This window comes from Nannospalax galili, unplaced genomic scaffold (assembly GCF_000622305.1).
Source record: "Nannospalax galili isolate Female #2095 unplaced genomic scaffold, S.galili_v1.0 scaffold1319, whole genome shotgun sequence".
Classification (NCBI taxonomy): domain Eukaryota; kingdom Metazoa; phylum Chordata; class Mammalia; order Rodentia; family Spalacidae; genus Nannospalax; species Nannospalax galili.
In genome coordinates this window covers 73886-79025 of record NW_008342098.1, presented here as the reverse complement: position 1 = coordinate 79025, position 5140 = coordinate 73886, and the positions used below count along the sequence as shown (strand labels likewise).

General features: G+C 41.2%; 1 pseudogene; it reads right to left on the bottom strand.

The window, feature by feature from the left end:
• LOC103738078 overlaps positions 1-2946 on the bottom strand; it is a 10691-nt pseudogene extending 7745 nt beyond the window's left edge.
• Positions 2947-5140: the final 2194 nt, after the last annotated feature.

Sequence of the window (5140 nt, the reverse complement as noted above, 5' to 3'; positions counted from 1 at the left end):
ACTAATAAATATAACTAGAGCTTCATTATATATTGATCTTCCTTGTATATTTTTTTCAGTTTTTGACCTAAAGCCTACTTTTTCTGATGTAATTATATCTACTCCTTCTCTCTATTGGTTTCCATTGTGTTGTAAAAGGATGGAATATATTTTTCCATCCTTTTATTTTATTTATGTGTGTCCTAAAAACTGAAGTCAGTCTCTTGTAGATGGTACATACAAGGTTTGTTGCTGGTTTTGGTTTGGTTTTGTTTGTAATACTATCAGCAATTCTCTGTTTACATGAGAACTTAATTCCTATACTTTCAATATAGTTAATTACAGATAAGGACTGTTAATTAAGTTCTGGATACAGTGGATCTTTTATTTCTTTTATCCTTTCCTGATGCCTTTCGTTATGATTTGATGATTTTTCTGTACTGATATGCATTCTGATTCCTTCCTCTTTCTATTCTATAGTTTGTACTATGGAAGACAGTGTACTGCTTAGAGTTTTTTACTTTGTGGAGACTATAAATTCTGAGTACAGCACCTTATTGTCATAACAATCTATTTTAAGCTGATAACAACTTCAATGGCCAAAAAAGTGTATCCTTTTTTCTCTATCCATCCCACACACATTTTATGCTTTGGATGTCATAATTTACATCTTTTTATTGTATACTATTTCCAAATTATTATAGTTATTGGTTTTATTTAGTTTTTAAGTTTATACTGGCTAAATAAGTAATTGATGCATAATCATTGTAATATTAGAGTATTCTGAATTTCACTACTTACTTTGCCTATGACTTTTATAATCCATATGTTTTCATTATTACTAATTTATGTCCTGTTTCTGCTTAAAGAGTTCCTATAACATTTCCTTTAAGGCATGTTTAGTAGTGATGAACCACATTAGCTTATATTTTTATGGGAAAGGCATTGGCTCTCCATTTTTGAAGGACACTTTTTCTCTTCATCACTTTGAAAATGTTCCACTCTTTCCTGAGCTTCCACATTTGTTCTGAAAACTCTGCTTATAGCCTCATGAGGGTTTTCCTACATGTGAGGAACCTCTTCTGCTGCTTTCAAGATTTCTTGTCATCGTTCATTTTTAGCAGTTTGATTATGAGATGTCTTGATGAAGTCTTCTTTGAATTGAACCTGACTGAAGATTTAACTTCATGGACCTGGATCCTCACATCTCTCCCTAGATTTAGGGCATATTTGACTACTATTTCTTTAAATAAACTTACTGTCCCTTTCTGTGAATGGAAGTTAGCACTCCCATTGATGCACCATAAATCTTATAAGCTTTCCTCCTTTGTTGATCTTCATTTTTACCTTTACATGTTTTCATATGCTTTGTCTTTGAACACATAGATTTTTTTCTTCTACTTGACCAAGTCCATTATTGATACTTCCCAATGCACATTTCATTTCATTCATTTCATTTTTCATCTCCAGAATTTGTTTGATTCTCTTCATTATTGTATCTTTGTGTTAAACTTCTTCTTCATGAATTGTTTTCCCTTGTTTTTTTTCTTTAAAAAAAACACACTTCATTTAGGGAATTTAAACAGAGACTTGAAATGGAGCCAGTCGGCTCATAAAGTGACAGAAAGAGAGCCATGATCTTGCCTTTGGATTTCTGGTTCAGTAGTCTGTTGGAATGTCATACAAGATAAGTCGCACTGCAGATCATTGCTTTCTGGCTGTGGCCACCTGCTGTCACTTCAGAGCAGAGCCTTGTTAAGGGAATGGGAAAGGTGAGTGCCCCTTCTTGCCATGCTCTCCCTCCTGCTGCCAGTCTCCCTCTATTCCTGTATTGGAGGCAGCAGAGACCACCACCAAGTGGTCCAAGAGAGGCAGACAGGAAAGGCTGCTATTCATTCTGTTCCACCACAGCCAAGCTCACCTCCATAGTTGGACCTGTGGCCCTGGCCCGGACCCTTGCAAAGGAATCCAGCTCTGGCAGTGATAGCTGGGGAAGGGTCTAGAACAATCTGCTGAGTGGAGTTGGGTAATGAATGCAGTGGCTGCAGGGGTCACTCACGAAGGGATCAGGAGCAATAAGGAAGGAATTCATTGGAGAGCTGCTTTTGACCTCAAGCTCCCTGATCTGCCTGCTGCATGAGAGGAAGCCATCTCCCATAAAGACAAAGTCAATGGTGTGGGCAGCCATATTCTCACTCCTCGGTCAGCCTAGGAGCCAGGCCCGCAGCTCAGAGCTCCAGGCTCATTCTCTCACTGCCACCACCTCACTCCTTAGGCTTCTTCTTGTGCTGCTGCTGCTGCTCCTTCTCCCTCCCCCTCCCCTTCCCCCTCCTCCTCACCCTTTCCGTCTTCTCCCAGTCCTTTTCCTTCTTTGCAGCTTTGTTGTCTTTTAATGTGTGCCTTGCTTTCCTGCCCATGTCACTCCCAGTGTCAGAGCTGTCAGTCAAATGACTTCCTGTCTGTATGTTTCTTTTTCTTCTTTTCCTTCTTTCTTTTCCTAGAAGAATTTCTTGTGGGATCAGGCATCTCAAATTCTTCTGACTTGCCCTCTTCTTTCTCCTCTTCCTCATCAGGAATCAGAGACTACTTGGTTCCACCTGGCTGCATGAAACGGTCTTTTGCAAAGTGGTCTTTGCATTCACACTTAGTGTTCAGGACAGCCTTGGGGTTGACCTTCTTGCCCAGTGTAATCTTGGAAGGATCGCCTCTCTTCATGCTCAATGATAACATTTTTGGGATCCAGGTCTTTCCCAGTTCCTTGGTTGACAACCTTCATGGAGAGGATACTTTTATTCTATCGTTTTTTTCATCACCTGGCCAATAAGCTTTGTCTCCAACATTGACCATCTCAGAGGGCTTAACTACATGACAAGGTGACATGTAAGTTCCAGGGACCAGATCTTGCTTCCCACAGCCTGGGATTTTGACAAAGGCCCCCTTGTCTGTCACCATAGCAACCTGCCCTTGAAAAATAAGCATACAGTACAGCAAATTTCCATGGTCTCAGCCTTCCTAAACTTATCCTTAAATGTTCTATGGCTCCTCCATTTCTCTTCTATTACAGCTAATTTATGTGTTTCCTTGCAGGTTCCCAGCAGCCTTGGAGTCACAGCTTTGCCATTCCACATACTTTGTATTGTTTTCTTGACTGAGGTTTTTTGGGTTTTTTTGTTTTTTGTTTTTTTTTTTTTTTGAGACAGGGTCTCCTTGTAATCCTAGCTAGCCTGGAACTCACTATGTAGACCAGGATGGCCTTGAACTCACAGAGATCCACCTGCTTCTCCTCCTGAGTGCTAGGATTAAAGATATGTGCCCCCATACCTGGCAAATATTTTATTTATTAATTTTATTTTATGTGTATTGCCTACATGTATGTAAGTGCACCTATGTGGTGCAATGCCTGAGGAGGTCAGAAGAGGGCATCAGATCCCCCAGAACTCGAGTTACCTAGTGTTGGTAGCCACTGTGTGGATGCTGGGAATCACACCTGGGTCCTCTGCAAGAGCAGTCAATGATCTTAACTGCTGAGACATCTCTCCAGTCCAACAGATACATTTTCTATCTGTGTTCTTATGGAACTCCCTGAATTTTCCTAGAATAATTATTTTTATTTCTCTGTCAGGCAGCTTACAGATCTCTATTTCTTCAACATTGGTTACTGGAAATGCATCTTAGCTATTCCTGCTTCTTATTGCATCTTGTTGATCTCTGTGCATTTGATGGAGAAGACTTTACAAACAGTATGGGTAGAGACCTTCACTTCTGGATATATTTGAATGCACTGGCTAGGAGGGATATATTTATTTTAGCTCTCATGATAGCACAGAGGTCAAGTCTATATAATCCACTTACTAAGGCTAGCATCAGTAAAGGGTACAAGGGTCCTCAATAGTCAACACTGTGGGATGTCTACATTAGAACTAAAAGCTCCTGCGGATTTCCCCATTTCTAGTTCTCCCACAGGGCATGTCTGATTGAGGGGGATCCTCCTTGGCCCTTTGTGGACACACTCAGGATAATTGTAGCACTACTGGCTGATGCTTTCATGGAACCAGGATCAGAAGCACAGTTACTTGGACAGATCATGAGTCTAGGGCAGCAGTGGCATAAGTGCCAGCATGTGGCTGCTTCCTCTGCCACATTCGTAACAGTATGTGAGGCATCATTCACAGAGTAGCCGTCAAGCTAGAGTCTGATGTGCAGGTATATGCAAGGCTACTATTGCTCTAGGGATCAAAGTGCCAACATGCACACTGAAGAGGCCACAGAGTCAAAATCTAAAATTGGGCATACACAGTGTGGAGGTTGCCTGGTTTGCTGCAGTGGTGACTTTGGTGTTTGAAATGCAGGCAAGCATGGTGTGGCCATAGAGACAGAGTCTGAAGCTCATGCAGGATTGTAAGAAAGAATGGAGTGCCCAGATGTGGGGCAGCGTAATAGTGGCGTCTTGTTTTTAAGATTAAGAGAAATTTTGATTCGAGAATTTCATACAATGAATTTTGATTACATTCAGATCTGCTCCCGCATCTCCACCCTCATCTTACTACTCCCCATGCCTCCTCACGCCCAACCTTGTGTCTTCTATTTGCAAATGTAAAACCATCCTTCTTACACAACACAGCTGAGTTAGATGCCATGGAAATCATATCTCATTAGTGATCTATAATTCTCACACTCTGGTGTGTCACAATAAGGGCCACTTCTTTTCCTTTGTTTTGGTTTCAGGTCAGAATATGCCCAGGTTTCTTGAAATGAGATTTTTCACTCTTAATTTCTGTTTCTCTTACACGTTGCTTAGGAATGTCAAGTAGGGATTTTTCTTTTTCTCAGCGGTCAGAAATGCTTGGTTTTTTCAATCAAACTTAGTTGCTCACAGCCCTTGCATGCAGGTTACACTTTAGATGTTTCTGAGCCTCAGCACAATGACCCCACTATGGACCAAGACATTTTCCAACAGGCTGATTACTGTGGGTAAAAGCGGAAGCTAGGTCCTCACAGCATGTAGCAGTTGGCTCACAGGCCTCCAATCCAAGAGTCTCTGAGTGCAGGCAGTTGGGAAGTTTCACAGCTTCACATGACAGCTTTACACAATGTCCTTGTCCTAGTTTGTTCTTCATTGCTGTGACAAAACACTCTGACCAGTACCAACTTGGGGAGGAAA